Raw genomic sequence first — 16933 nt, forward strand, 5'->3', positions numbered from 1 at the left:
TGGTTATTTTTCACATGGCAACAGATAACTAACACATTCACCCAAGGTCATACAAGTGGTAAGTTAATGAGTAAGGATATGAAACTTGGCAGTCTGGCTTTGATTTAGGAAGTTTATGTTGACAGCTGCAATTTTAGAAGCTTTTTACATTAGGATGTTTTTCTTTTCTACACTTCAGTGGTCATTCCTGTAATAGCAATTATAATTATGAAATTTCTTATGATAAAACCAAAGTTAATGGGTTAGATCTGGGACTCAGATGCTTCTATATGGTGGAGTCATTGGCTATCTGCCTCCACTGATAAATAGATTTTGAAGATTGTCCTGGGTGGGAGCAATACTTGGGCTTTCCTCCTAACCGGTATTCATACAAACCCAAGTTTAATAGAGGCCCTGGCAGCAGTCAATGAGCACAGGACCTGACGGGGCTTCTGATATTGGACACGCGTTAAGAGAGAATAGCATCCCACACAACCATCCACATTTCAAACATGGCTTCAGAGTTGAAGTAAAGTGGTAATTCAGGGGCCAGCTCAGGGGCAGGTAGCAGTTCTGATGGCATCTGTGTGTTCTTTGACGAAAAGGACTTTGTGGGAGTTGAAAGAGCTATTGTCCTTGACTGCAGCATTCTGGCACTTAAGCAAACTTGCCATGGGACCCAACTGAGTGTAAGACAAAGGATAGGATTTTTTTCACTTGACAAGTGATAAGAGAGAGCCAGAGCACAAATTATTCTGCCCCCAGTGGCATCTTTACTGGCATCAGGAGCAGACGTCCCACTTCTGGTGGTGTCTGCGGACCTGACTGTGCCTGAGGCAGGAGAGTCCAGTCGAGTGAGCTGTGGCAAGAATCAGCAAGCAGTACTCAGGAACATTCGACTGGAGGGAAAGATGGGGAACTTTGCAGTCAAGCAGAAGAGAGTTTAGGGATTTGAGTGTTAATGTAGATGTAAGGACATTTTCTGTGTAGGCCGATGAAGCTAGGACATGTAGGCTACATAAACATTAAAGAAAATAAATAAGCTATGAAATGCCACAGCACAATCACTCACTTGCCTGTGCATAATCTCTCCTGTGTACAATTGGTGATCGCTTTCTGAAGAGACTTGTTTTTGAATATTTTATGCTGCCGTGGAGTTATCTAAGAATACTAAATAAAACCATGTAAATTACTTTTGAAAATGAATGTGTTTATGTCAGTCTACAGTCACTACTGACTAAGTGCCTCTTTGGAGGAGAAAAAGAAAGAGAGAGAGACAGACAGACAGAGAGAGAGAGAGAGTGAGAGACAGAGAGAGAGAGGAGAATATTGAAGGCTGAGTAGATATGTAAATATCCCCATTAAGAAGTTTCAAACTGAACCAGACTGAAACTTATGACTTGATCATGCTATTTGTCAAGTTAATGTCTAAAGACTGTAGTCTGTGAAAGACAGCAAAGCAGTTATGCAAATTTATGCATAAAAATAAAAATCCCATATGTGCCTAGAGGGAAAGGTTTCCAGCCAAAATGCTGACAATATGAGATAACCATACTTAACATCTCTACAGATTTGAATTCAAAGAGCTCAAAATGTATTACAAATTTATTATCTGCTAAATGAGTGAAGGTAATGTTATTTTCCTCTGTTGTAAATTTTGAAAGTGACTACATTTTAATTGAACAAAAATATATACATAATAATAAAATCTTTGACACAGAAAACACCTAAAATGAACTTTTTAGGATTTAAAAACATCTCAGTGACCCATCTGAAGCAAATTCATGATCAAAACTGCATGCAGGATTTAGGATCAAGATGGTAGAGTAGGAAGATCCTTTAGCTCATCTCCTCCCACGACAGCGAAACTAAAACTATATGGAGAACAACTATCACAGAGAACAACCTGAAGGCTAGCAGAACAGATTTTCCACAGCTAAGAATATAAAGAAAAACCACACTGAGATGAGTAGAAGGAGTGGAGACTCAGTCTAGTCAGGACTCACACCCCCAGTGTGGTAACCCACAATGGGAGGATATCACAACCATGGAGGAACTTTCAGATGAGCAAGGGATCCAAGCCCCACTTGAGGCTCCCCAGCCCAGGGGAAGATAAGCACTGGGAAGACAAGCCCCCAGCAGACCTGGCTTTGAAGACCAGTGGGACTTATATCAGTGAGAGCTAGAGGGCTGTAGGACTGAGACCCTGCTCCTAAAGGATGAGCATGCAAACTCACTCCCTCTGAGTCCCAGTGCAGAGGCAGCAGTTTGAAAGGTGCCTGGGTTGTAGGTGAAGGAGATTCATTGACTAATTATAGAGCATATATCAGAGGGGAGAGGATCTGTTGGAACTTTTTCCAGGGACAGAAGCAGTGGCAGGGCACTATGTTTTTTTCACTTTCTTTCTACCTAGCTGGCCTATCTCTGGCCGGTGCCTTTTCTGACACTCCCTATCTAACTTGCTAGTACTGCTTGCCCCTCCCCAGCATTCCCCTGTGGACCTGGCCTGGTTGACCTCCCACCAAAGCAGCTCCTGCCCTACCCCACTCAGCAGATGGCCCTGGCCAGCACCAGAGTCTCTCCAGAGTGGCTTCTGCCCCAGGAGGCCAGCCTCACACACCAGTGCACCTACAGCAATTGTGGCCCAGCCACACAAGGAGAGCACGTCTAGCCTACAAAGGAGACACACCTGGAGTACCTAGTTCTGGTGACCACAGGGGATTGTGCTACTAGGCTGCACAGACCAAATTTTACATAAGGCCACCCCTTCAAGACAGGAGATGTAGTTGATCTACCTAATACATAAACACAAGCACAGAAAGTTAGGTAAAATGAGCAGACAGAGGAATATGTTCCAAACGAAAGAATAAGGCAAAAATCTCAGAAAAAGAACTAAATGAAATGGAGATAAGCAATCTACCAGAAAAAGAGTTCAAAGTAATGGTCATAAAGATGCTCATCGAACATGGGAGAAGAATGGATGAACACAATAAGAACTTCAACAAAGAGGTAGAAGATATTAAAAAAGACCTAATCAGAGCAAAAGAATACAATAACTGAAATGAAAAATGCACTAGAAGGAATCAACAGCAGATTAGAAGAGTGGATCAGCAATCCAGAAGACAGAGAGGGTAGTGGAAATCACCGAATCAGAACAGAAAAAAGAAAAAAGAATTTTTAAAAAATGAGGATAGCTTTAGGGACTTTTGAGACAGTATCCAGTATACTAACATTTGTAGGATAGGGGTCCCAAGAGGAGAAGAGAAATAAAATGGGACAAAAAACCTATTAGAAGAAATAATAGCTGAAAATAGTCTCAATCTGGCAAAGAAAATAGACATCCAAGTCCAGAAACCACAGAGAGTCTCAAATAAGATGAACCCAAAGAGAGTCATACCAAGACACATCATAATTAAAATGTCAAAAATTCAAAAGGGAATCTTGAGGCCATCCTGGTGGCATAGTGGTTAAGTTTGAGCACTCTGCTTTGGCAGCTTGGAGTTCACAGTTTCGGATCCCAGGTGTGGAACTAGCACTGCTAGTCAAGCCATGCTGTGGCAGCACCCCACATAAAATATAGGAAAACTGTCACAGATGTTAGCTCAGCAACAATCTTCCTCAGAGGAAGATTGGCAACAGATGTTAGCTCAGGGCCAATCTTCCTCACAAAACAAAAAAGAAAACAAGAGGGAATCTTAAAAGCAGCAAGACAAAAGTAAATAATTATGTACAAGGGAACCCTGACAAGACTATCAGCTTACTATTCAGCAGAAACTTTACAGGCCAGAACAGAGTGGCATGATATATTCAAAGTGCTGAAAGGAAAAAACTTACAACCAAGAATACCTTACCCAGCAAGGTTATCATTCAGAATTGAAAGAGAGATAAAAAGTTTCCCAGACAAGTAAAAGCTAACAGAGTTCATCATCACTAAACTGGCCTTACAAGAAGTGTTAAAAGAACTTCTTTAAATGGAAAAGAAAAAGCCATAACTAGAAATAAGAAAATTATGAAAGAAAAAAATCTCACTGGTAATGGCAAACTGATAGTAAAGGTAGTAGGTGAACCATCTGTATAGCTAGTTTGAAGGTTAAAAGACAAAATTAGTAAAATTATCTATATCTGCAGTAATTAGTTAAGGGATAGACAAAATAAAAAGATGTAAAATATGACATCAAAAACACAAAACATTGGAGGGAGTGAAAAATGTAGTGCTTTTAGAACATGCTCAAACTTAAGTTATCATCAACTTAAAATAGTTGCAATATACATAGGTTGTTATATATGACCTCATGGTAACCACAAACTAAAAACCTATATAGATAGACAAAAAGTAAAGAGAAAGGTATACAAACATAACACTAAGAAAGTCATCAGATTACAAGGGAAGAGAGCAACAGAAAAAGAAAGAAACGGAGAAGAATTACAAAAACAACTGGAAACCAATTAACAAAATGGCAATAAGTATATATCTATTAATAATTATTTTAAATGTAAATGAGCTAAATGCTTCAATAAAAAGATATAGAGTGGGGCTGGCCCCATGGCTGAGTGGTTAAGTTCTCACGCTCTGCTTTGGGGGCCCAGGGCTTCGCCGGTTTGGATCCTGGGAGCAGACGTGGCACTGCTCATCAAGCCATGCTGAGGTGGCATCCCACATGCCACAACTAGAAGGATCCACAAATAAAAAATATTTATATACAACTATGTACCAGGGAGCTTTGGGGAAAAAAGGGAAAAATAAAATCTTAAAAAAAAAAGATATAGGGTGGCTGAATGAATAAGAAAAGAAGACCCCTATATATGCTGCCTACAAGAGACTCATTTCAGATCTAAAGATACACACAGACTGAAAATGAAGGGATGGAAAAAGATATTCGATGAAAATGGAAACCAAAAGAAAGCTGGGCTAGCAATACTTACATCAAACAAAACAGACTTTAAACAAATAGTGTATCAAGAGTCAAAGAAGGGCATTACATAATGATAAAGGGACCAACCCAACAAGACTTATAAATATCTGTGCACTCAACATAGGAGCACCTAAATATATAAAGCAATATTAAGAGACATAAAGGGAGAAATTGACAGTAATACAATAATAGTAGGGGCCTTTAACATCTCACTTACATCAATGGATAGATCATGCAGAGAGAATATCAATGAGAAAACATTGGCCTTGTACGATGTATTGGACTAGATGGACTTAATAGATAGACACAGAATGTTCCATCCCCAAACAGCAGAATAAACATTCTTTTCAAGTGCACATGGGATATTCTCCAGTGTAGTCACATGTAGTCACAAAACAAGTCTCAATAAATTAAAGAAGATTGAAATCCATCAAGCGTCTTTTTTGACCACAGCAGCATGAAAGTAGAAATCACTTACAAGAATAAAACTGGAAAAAAAACACAAATACATGGAGGCTAAATAACATGCTGCTAAAGAACCAATGGTTCCAAAAGAAATCAAAGAGGAAATCAAAAAATACCTTGAAACAAATGAAAATACAGTGTTGCTAAATCTATGGGATGTGGCGAAAGCAGTTCTAAGAGGGAAGTTTGTAGCAATACAGGCCTTACTAAGAAAAAAGAAAAGTCTCAAATAACCATCTGACTTTACACTTAAAGGAACTAGGAAAAGAAGGACAAACAAAGCACAAAATTAGTAGAAGGAAGAAAATAATAAAGATCAGAGTGGAAATAAATGAAATACAGACAAAAAACCCAAAAAACAAAAGATCAATAGAAACTAAGAGCTGGTTCTTTGAAAAGATAAACAAAATTGATAAACCTCTAGCCAGACTCAATCAGAAAAAAAAGAGAGAGGGCCCAAGTAAATAAAATCAGAAATGAAAGAGAATATGCTATAATCTACACCACAGATATACATAGGATTGTAAGAGATTACTACAATTTTGCTCCAACAAATTGGACAACCTAGAAGAAATGAATAAATTCCTAGAAACATACAATCTTCCAAGACTGAATCAGGAAGAATTAGAAAATCTGAACATATCAACTACTAGTAAGGAAATTAAATCAGCAATCAAAAATTCTCAGCAAAAAAAGTTCGGGACCAGACGGCTTCACAGGTGAATTCTACCAAACATTCTAACAAGAGTTAATAGCTATTCTTCTCAAACTATTACAAAAAATTGAAGAGGAAGAAATGTTTCCAAACTCATTCTATGAGGCCAGCATTAATTACCCTAATACCCAAACCAGACAAAGACATTACAAAAAAAAGAAAATTACAAGCCAAAATCCCTGATGAACACAGATGCAAAAATTCTCAACAAAATATTAGCAAACCAAATTCAACAATACGTTAAAAGGATAATACACCATGATCAAGTGGATTTATCTCAGGGATGCAAGGATGGTTCAACCTCTGCAAATCAATCAACATGATGTACCACGTTAACAAAATGAAGGATAAAAATCATATGATCATTTCAATAGATGCAGAAAAGCATCTGACAAAAATTCAACATCCATTTATGCTATAAACTCTCAACAAAGTAGGTATAGAGGGAACATATCTCAACATAATGAAAGTCATTTATGAGAAACCCTGAGCTAACATCACACTCAAAAGTGAAAAACAGAAAGCATTTCCTTTAAGATCAGGAACAAGACAAGGATGCTTGCTCTTACCACTTTTATTCAACAAAATATTGAAAGTCCTAGAGAAAGCAGTCAGAAAACAAAAAGAAATAAAATTCACCCAAATTGGAAAGGAAGAAGTAAAGCTGTCACCATTTGCAGATGACATGATATATACATAGAAAACCCTAAAGATTCCACCAAAAAATATTAGAACTAATAAATGAATTCAGGATACAAAATCGATATACAGAAACCTGTTGTGTTTCTATACACAAATAATGAACAATCAGAGAAATAAATAAAACAATCCTGTTTACAATTGCATCAAAAAGAATAAAATATCTAGGAACAAATTTAACCACAGAGGTGAAAGACCTGTGCACTGAAAACTGTAAGACATTCATGAAGGTAACTGCAGACGACACGAGTAAATGGAAAGATACACTGTGCCCATGGTCTGGAAGAATTAATATTGTTAAAATGTCCATGCTACCCAAAGCAGTCTACACATTCAATGCAACCCCTATCAAAACACCAAGGGCATTTTTCACAGAAGTAGAACAAAGAATCCTAAACTTTGTATAGAACCATAAAAGACCCTAAGTAGACAAAGCCATCTTGAGAAAGAAGAACAAAGCTGAAGGTATCACGCTTCTCGATTTCGAACTATATGAGAAAGCTATATTAATCCAAACTGTATGGTACTGGCACAAAAACAGACACATAGATCAATGTAACAGAATAGGGAACCCGGAAACAAACTCACACTTATATGGTCAATTAATCTATGACAAAGGAGGCAAGAATATACATGGAGGAAAGATAGTCTCGTCAATAAATGGTGTAGGGGAAACTGGACAGCTACACGCAAAAGAATGATACTGGACCACTTAATTACACCACATACCAAAATAAACTAAAAGTGGATTAAAGACTTGGCTGTAAGAACTGAAATCATAAAAATCCTAGAAGAAAACATAGGCAGTCACTTCTTTTCCATCGATCTTAGCAATGCATTTGGATCTGTCTCCTTGGACAAAGGCAGCAAAGGCAAAAATAAACAAATGGGACTACATGAAAAATAAGAAACTTTTCACAGTGAAAGAAACCAGCAAGACACAAAAAGCAACCTACTGAATGGGAGAAGACAGTTGCCAATGATAGATCTGATAAGGGGTTAGTGTCTAAGATATATAAAATCTCACACAACTCAATAGCAAAAAACCAACCAATCTGACTGAAAAATGGGCAGAAAATCTGTATAGAGATTTTTCCAAAGAAGACATAGAGGTTGCCAACAGACATGTGAAAAGATGCTCAACATCACTAATCATCAGGGAAATGTACATCAAAACCACAATGAGGCATCATCTCACATCTGTTAGAATAGATATTATCAAAAAGACAAGAAATAACAAGTGTTGGCTAGGATATACAGAAAAGTTAACCCTTGTGCAGTGTTGGTGGGAATGTAAATTCGTGCAACCACTGTGGAAAATAGTATGGAGATTCCTCAAAAAAATTAAAAAATAGAACTACAATATGATCCAGCAATTCTACTTCTGGCTGTTTATGTGAAAAAAACAAAAACACTAACTTGAAAAGATATATGCACCCCCATGTTCACTGAAGCATTATTTATAACAGACAAGATATGGAAAAAGATGGATAAAGAAGATGTGGTATATATATACACAATGAAATATTTCTCAGCCATAAAAAAGAGTGAAATCTTGCCATCTGTGACAACATGAATGGACCTAGAGGGTATTTTGCTAAGTAAAATAAGTCAGACAAAGACAAGTACCATATGATTTCATTTATATGTGGAATCTAAAAAACAGAACAAAACAAATGAACAAACAAAACAAAACAGAAATAAACTCATAGATACAGAGAACAAACTGGTGGTTGCCAGAGGGGAGGGGACGGGGGCATAAGTGAAACAGGTCAAAGGAATCAAGAGATACAAACTTCCGGTTATAAAATGTCATGGAGATGTAATGTACAGCATAGGAAATATAGTCAATAATATTGTAATAACTTTGTATGGTTACTAGACTTATTATGATGATCATTTCATAATATATATAAATGTCAAATCACTATGTTGTACACCTGAAACTAATATATTATTGTCTGTCAACTATATTTCAATTTTTTTTTTTAAGATTGACACCTGAGCTAACAACTGTTGCCAATCTTCTTTTTTTTTCCTGCTTTTTCTCCCCAAATCCTCCCAGTATTAGTTGTATATTTTTTTTAGTTGTGGGTCCTTCTAGTTGTGGCATGTGGGACACCACCTCAGCACAGCCTGGTGAGCGGTGCCGTGTCCGCGCCCAGGATCCGAACTGGTGAAACCCTGGGCCGCTGAAGCACAGGGCACAAACTTAACCACTCGGCCATGGGGCCAGCCCCTATATTTCAATTTAAAAAAATAAATAAATAAAACTCTATTGAGAAAAAAACTGCATGCAAATTTGAACAGTGTAAACATTTTAAAGACTATTCTATTCCACAGCATTTACGTTTTTACCATATAAGCTATAACAAAAATTTTTTAAATAGTGTCAATTCTAGGTCATGTGGACAAAATATGGCTGATGCCTTAAGGAGTTTCCAAATCTAATGGGAGAAATAAAACTTGTGAATTGTTCTAACATTAGCCAATGTTATGTGCTAAAGAGCTCAGAAGGAGACACCTTGAGGAAACTGAAGAGGAAATAATTATCTATGATTCACACCGTAAAGGGCAATTGAGCCAGATTTTGAAGTAGATGTAGAATTTCTCAAGTCTGTATTGGAGGAAGTAAATTTCGGGGGTAATAAAATAATGTTTATGAACTGCCAGAATGTGAAGTGTGGTAATCGGAATGGTGGGGCCATACTGAAAAAGCAGATGATGGTCAGACTAAGGTGGGATTGTTTTCTTCAGGTAATAAGGAACAATGAAAATGCTTTAAGTATGACAGTGACAAAATTATGTTTGATTTTTGAATCTGTTCTCACAGAACCAATGTTATAAATCTTAGATAGGAAAGACAGGAACAAAAGCAATGTGTGAGAGGTGGAGGGGTGATAATTTTTGTTTTGGATGTGGAGTAAAAAAAATGTTAGTACAAAGTCCTGTAAGTTATTTTCTTAAACCACGCTTACTCCCTTAATCTGTTTTCTTTTTTATTTTAACTGCAGAAACTGAGAACTCCAGATATATCTAGTGTTAAAAAGGAGACAACAGACCCAAAATGGAGTCACTGATGTTAAGCTCCACCAAAACTTAATACCTAACCTAATTACAGTTTCAACCTTCCCAGGGATGTGACCTTTAACCAGTCAACCTGGAATTTCCTGGTCAGCACTGGGAGGTAATCCATAGATAGAACTTTTCTTCTTTCCCCAAGAGGGCAAGCTTGCCTGAAGCAATGCATTGTTTCCTAATAATTTCCTCTTATCTACTCCCTCTCTGTCTTTAAAAACTTTTTCTTCTCCGCAGCTTGACAGAGCTCCCCTCTGTTTGCTAGATGGGATGCTGCCCAATTCATGAATCATTTAAGAAAGCCAATTAGATCTTCAAATTTATTTGGTTGAATTTTATTTTTTAACAGTAGTTATTCACATGCCTAAATCCACATTGTAAATCAATTGTGTTCTGAGGTGCTCATGGGATGTTCCTGTGGAGACTTCTATCAGGAGGCTGGAAATGTGAATATAGACATCATAAAAGAGTTGAGAGTTACACCTACAGATTTGGAACTCTTTCTCAGAGTTTAAAACACTCTCTGTTGGCGGGCAGGGGGGAGGCAAGAATAAAGGATAAAGATAAAAGATCAATTCTACCATGAAAAGTAGCCACACAAGGCAAGTAAAAAGGTATGATTTTAATCAGTGGAAAGCTACTTTGAGCTAGAAGCCCTGAGGCTGCATCGGGAGATCCCAATTCTGAACTCAGGTGCTTCATGCTTCCTGTCGTTTAGTCTTTGAGTTCTTTGAGACAAACAACTCCTTATTTGGAGTTTTCTAAGTATACTACATGGATTTTCTTTTTTAGTGCTCACAAGGATTCTATGAGGTAGCTACTTTTATTATTCTTATTTTATAGATGAGTAAACTGAGGGATAGAAGTTTGAGGAACTTGCCTAAAATCACAAAGTTTGTGAATCGAATAGCTGTGATTGCTTTGCTCCCTGTTCGTTCTGATCACTGGGGCCCATCCTTTTAAATACCAAGTTCCTCTTCCCATCACCGCCTCTGTTCTTTTGTTTTCTCCTGGGATTCACTATATTTATGCTTATACCAAAAGACAGAAATCTCATGTATATAAAAGATATAAGAGGGAAAAAAATCAGTCACTTAACAAAACTTATTTTGTTTTCTTTTTCCCTATAGAGACATATATAACAATCAATTCATCTACTTTTTACTATAAATAACCCAAAACTTTGATTACATTAAAAAATTAATATGTTCTATTTTTGTATGTCAGTGAAAATAATCCATAACCAATCTATAAATGAAAATTTGGGTGAGTTTATTCTGAGCTGAAATCTGAGGATTATAACCCGGGAGAGTCTTTCCACAAAGGAACAGAGCACTCCAAAGAAGTGGGGGTACACAGGGTGGTCATATACCCTCAAAGAGGGTGTTTCACATATGATTGAAATGTCCCTCCCACAATAGTCACAAGATTGCCCTGTGGGCACAGCAGGTAGTGGTCTGCTGTCTCGGAGGGTGTAGCAGGAGGCAAGTCTATTGTCTTGAGCTGGGTGGTCACAGGCAGGCATCGCAAGCAATCAGTTCCTAGCCCAAAGAAAGATGGTTAATCCTTAAAGAAATGCCAATGTTGGGAGGGAAAGAGAAGTTGCACCTTTATCTCAAGGGCCTTTGTTCTTGCCATGGGGAATCTCTAAAGCAGATATACAATGCATGCTCAATGCCACCGTCAGGCCCTTTTGAAAAGACAAGGTCAGGCCGAATTAGGTTTACACAAAATGGCTTCCTTGTATACTCCAATATATCCTATTACTTGCCACTTTTATTTGTCATGTATTATGGGCAGAAAATAAACAGGTTTAATGAAGAAGGAAGGAAGTAAAGACAAAAGAAAAACAGAAACAAGAAAATCAGTTGAGAGAGAAAGAAACAGACATAACGGGAATTTGAAAGCTAAAATTTATTGAACTCCTACTATGTATCAGGTATACTGCATATTATGGTAGCACCTATTGGTTTCCCATTCAGAATCAACCCCCACTTTCCCTGATGCCACAGCTCACCCCCTACAAAAGAGGCTAAAATTGCCAGATACTGTTACTGAACCAAAGTGGGTTCCCTCCTGGTGAGTTAAATCAGACTCTACACCAGAAGCAGTTGTCTTATTAAGTAAGGTATATTTGCAGCAAATAGGAGACCATGAGGAGTCATTTCCAAAGTCATGGCGTCCCCGAACAAAGGGAAGCAGGGTCTTTTATTTTGGATGGGGAATGAATATTCAAGAGGGAGAGGTGGGTATTTGATTGCGCAGGCTCAGCTGGAAAACATGCTTCCACATCCACTGCAGGTTATGGTAATAAGGCCTAAGCTCCTCCTAGAGAGATCTTAGCATTAAAAATAGGGCAAAGGTCATAAGCAGAGCTCTCGTGGTGAGGCTTGGTCAGGTTCAGTGTGGTTGGTGACTGCATCTCCTTAACATAGCAAAAGGAGAAAGAACAATTTGGAAAAACAGCTAAAATATCCAAAGCCTCCCTTGAGTTCCTCAGGGTAACTAGTCGGTGACCATGCTAACTTTTCCAAGTACCCTGACAGTTGTGTCATGGTTATGTAACCCAACCTTGGCTAGAAGGCTAAGACAGAAAGAGATAGAAGGGGAGAACTGACCTTCCTGCTTAGTTGCTATTGTGAAGACCATGCTTGGCATTTTGACAGCCATATTGCAACCATAAAGGTTCAAATCTGAGGATTAAAGCAGAGAGAAATATGAAAAACCTTCAGTTCTTCATGACATTAGGGAGCCACTGAGTTAACCAATTCAATAGCCATCTAACCCCTAGGATCCTTGTCTAATAAGATAATGTATAGTATATTCATTGCTTTAGACTCTTTTAATTAAGTATTCTGTTAGTTGCAGCTGAAAGGTTCTTAATCATCTTAATCTCACTGACGTTCACTGAATTCGTATTCACTGTATAGGAAAACACATATTCATAGCAAATCTGCACGATTCCGCCAGTTCTGGGAATGTTCCTCCTCTGCGTTACCCATAGGCAGCTTGCTGCTGCTCCATATGGGGGTGGGGAGGGATGAGGTCGGCCCTGAGGTCACTCACTTAAGCCCCTCTTGCTTGATTTTGATGGATAGTGCTGTAGTCACAGACTGAGAGGGCCAAAGACCCCTCAGTGATGAGAATCTGTGTCACAACAACAGGCTACTCACCCCTGAGATGAGCAGAGGCGAGAGCTTGGGGTGAGAAAATCTCAAATAAATTGTACAGGAGGAAGACAACGAAGAGCAGATGTGGTCCTGAGACGTGCTGCAGCAGCAGGGACTATGGCTTGCCCGCTGATCTTCCTCTTATGAGTTTACTTCCGGAAAAAGGGCCCGCCAGAACTTATATTAATAACTGGATGTGAGTGGTCCAAGGGGTAGACTTGTGAGTGCTTTGTGTGCTGCCCAAATCCCTCTTCAGGACTGGAGGACTTGGTTGTAGCAATGGCTGCTGAAACACACCCCAGCTCTCAGCCTTCTCAGCAAATTGCCTCCGCTAAAGACAGTTGCCAAGCCCGAGGTCACGCCCCTTCCCACCACAGCCTGCAGCCCATGACTAGTCATGTTAGAGGTGAGAAGGCCCTGCTCCCTCACTCCAATATAGGACCATCTCGGCCTCAGTAGGGTCAAGTGAGGCCTTTGCTGAGTTAGCATTGCAGCCAATGTCTCCTGTCCACTCCTGTTCCCTCCTCAGATGTTTATCCCCCAGGGCACTCTATAATAAACTGCTTGCACAGTGATTTCAACCCGGGAGTCTGCTTCCTGGGGGAACCCATCTGTAACATCTGGTCTGAAATCAGAGAAGGCTTTTCTGAGGAAGTGACTGTGGCTGCTGAGTTTTGCAGAGTGAAGAAGAATAAACCAAAAGAGGAGGCCAGAGCATTTAAATCTAAGGCAATGGTTCTCAATAGGAGTGACTCTCACACCACTCCTTGCCCCCAGGGGGCATTTGGCAATGTCAGGAGACATTTTTGTTTGTTAAAACTAGGGGTTGCTACTGTCGTCTATTTGAGTAGAAAGGCCAGGAATGCTGCTAAACATTTTCCAATGCACAGAAAAGCCCTCCACAACATCGAAATATCCAGTCCAAAATGTTGATAATGCTGAGGTTAAGAAACTGGCCTAAGGGAATGGTATATGAAAAGGCTGTGAAGTGGGAAGGAGCACAGAGCATTTGAGAAATTAGACGCCTAATGTATCCGGAACACAGAGAGTGACAGGGAGGGGAGAGGACGGAAGCTGCAATGTAGGCAATGTAAAAGAGGTTGATTTCTATATTAATGGAAAGCCACCAAAAGTTTCTACACCAGGGACTAAAGTGATCAGATTTATGTTTTTAGGAAATCACACTGTCTGGTAATGGGTAATAGACTGGAGGGAAAAAGAGGATGTCTGAATATCCTGTGAAAAATGGTGGTGGCTTCAATTAGCGTGATGGCAGGGGAGAAAGAGAAAGGATTTGAGAAATATTTATGGGGAAGAAGTAACAAAACTTAGTCACTGTTTGGAGAGGCAACATGGTGTCATGTTTAAGTGCATAGACTCTGGAGCCAGAGGACATGGGTTCAAATTCCAGCTTTGCCATTTACTAGCTTTGCACCCTTGAACAGTTTATATTTAATGTCTCTATGCCTTGGTTTTTGACCTGTGTTATGACTATCAAATGAGTTAACTCTTGTAAAGTGCCCAGGAGTGCCTGGCACATGATAAATGCTATATAAATCTTCTTAATTAAATCAAATAAATACAAAGACACAAGGTGTCTCCAAGAGTTCACACTTTTCTGATTCGTGTGGCTGATGAACAATTATGCCATTCACTGAGCTCAAGAACCAGAATGAGAGTCTTTAGGTTTTGCTTTTGCTTGCGAGTTGGAGGCGTGGGACAGGAGAGTGTTGCATCACAGAAACATTAGAAAAATGGAGTTGCTAATGTAGTCAAAACTGCTGAGAAGTCGAATAAGATGACAGGGGACATAAAGGACAATTTTTAAAAGTACGTCTTGAACGTATTCCTCAAAAATAAGATTTGTACTAAACAAATCACTTTGCTGTAAACCAGGAACTTCAAGTAAATATTGCCTCCCCAACCTTGCAGTGCAACAAATAAGATGTTCTAGGCTTGGTTTCCCTTCTTCCCAAGAGGTAATTCAGCAGTGAGCTACCACACTTTGTGACATCAACTGTTATTAGTGTGGATTATCAAACAAACTAAAGAAATTCTACCAACAATATATCGAGAATTCCATGAACTCTGAAGACAGTTTGAAGTTTCCATGTTAATAATTATCTTATTCTTGTTCAAAAACAATGGTTTTAATTTTTCCTTTCCTGCAGATGTATTGCCACCTTACACTCTGCAGCACCAGGATTGTAACAGAGTAAATAAAAAAAAAATAGTATTTGCAAATATTATTGCACCTGGGTGTTTGGAGGCAAGTCTAAATTTGCAAATGTATCTGTCCATGTGGAGACATGAAAGAAAGATACATTTGAAGCACAATTATCCAAAATAGTGATGCTAAGGACTAAATAAATCAGCTCGAAATTTCTTAGCACAATGAGCTAAGAGTCTTTGTTTTTTCCAACCGGTTATTTAAAGCATGATTTTTTGAAACAAGGGAAAAGATTTGCAAAAGCATTGTCTTTGGCAACATTGTTTATTTCTCTACTTTCACAAACACATTGGATTAATTGCATGGACCGTTCATATGAACTGTTTTTAAAAAAGAAAGTCACACAGCTTGGAGAGCTTGTTTTATGTACTGCAATCCTAAAATAGAAAAAAAGAAGGCCCAGTGGTAAATTTGAAGTGTTAATTGCATAGAGGAAAATAGAAAATGTTTTACTTGTATAAGGAGTCTAACTCTGGAATTTTGTGAATTTGCACAAGGTGAAAAAAAAAAAGAAAATTGCTTCCTATATTCCCTTGAGCATAAGGTGGATCATTATTGCACAAACTACTATATTTACATCCTTATATTTTACATAGATTTTTGAAGTTTAACAAGTGTTTTGTAAATATTATCTTACTTGGTTTTCAAAAAAACCCAATGATGCAGATATGGCAGGCATTATGGCTATTTTACAGGTGCAGTAACCGTGAATTAGATGTGAAGGTCACAGAGCAAATAATAGATACAGCATACATGTGAACTTAAGTTTTCTGACTCCAGGGCCAGAGATATTTTATTCCACCCTGATTTTCATTATGCATGTTTTCTTCATTTGATTCATGGAGCTGGGACCTTCTAAGAGAAGCCCAAGGACCTGGTTAGGTCACCAAAAACATCTGTATTTATATTTTTGGAAACATCTCAGAACTAAATGTGCAGTCCAGGGCCAGTTCAAATTCAAGTCCTTGTCGCTCTATTTTCTGATAATTTTTGTTTTCAAAGTAGCAAATCTTTTTTTTTACATTTTAATTAATCTTCCAGAAAGAGCTACCTGTACTGTGTATGGGTACATTTAGCCTGCCTTGCAGTTCGTGAGGCATGGTGGTAAAATGTTTCCTCACAAACTGCATGAGTTGAAACACCTGTGCCTCAGGCGTGGTCAGGTTACGAGCCTACCTCTTACAGCCTCAAATCTCAATGACGAGACAGCTATTACGCAGGACTGAAGTCATTCTTGTTTTTAGGGTCCTTTGAAAACCTGCCTATTGAGGTCAGGGGCCATATCTGGTTCAACATTGCATATCCTGACTGAGTACAGTGTCTGGGGCATAACATGTACTTAGTAAATATTTGTTGACCAAATGAATAAATTGGTTTAATCATTCTCAGCAGGCCTCCAACAACCATAAAAGACTATGTACCCTTTAACGTCCAATTCAGCAATCACCCATGCAGCCAGTCAAAAGGTGATGAGTATCTTTACATGTCAGACTGTTTTAGATACTGAGGGCACATGAGTGAAAAAAACCAAAAAAACTCATTGAATTTATATTCTAGTGGCAAGAGGCAGAAATAAACAAGATAAAAAATCAAAGTATAAAACAGATGGTGATAAGAGCTAAGGAAAAAATGAGTCAAAATATGGGCATGGGGATTGCTGGATTGGTTGACATATTTTAGGCAT

The sequence above is a fragment of the Equus asinus genome, chromosome 3 (assembly GCF_041296235.1).
Source record: "Equus asinus isolate D_3611 breed Donkey chromosome 3, EquAss-T2T_v2, whole genome shotgun sequence".
Lineage (NCBI taxonomy): Eukaryota > Metazoa > Chordata > Mammalia > Perissodactyla > Equidae > Equus > Equus asinus.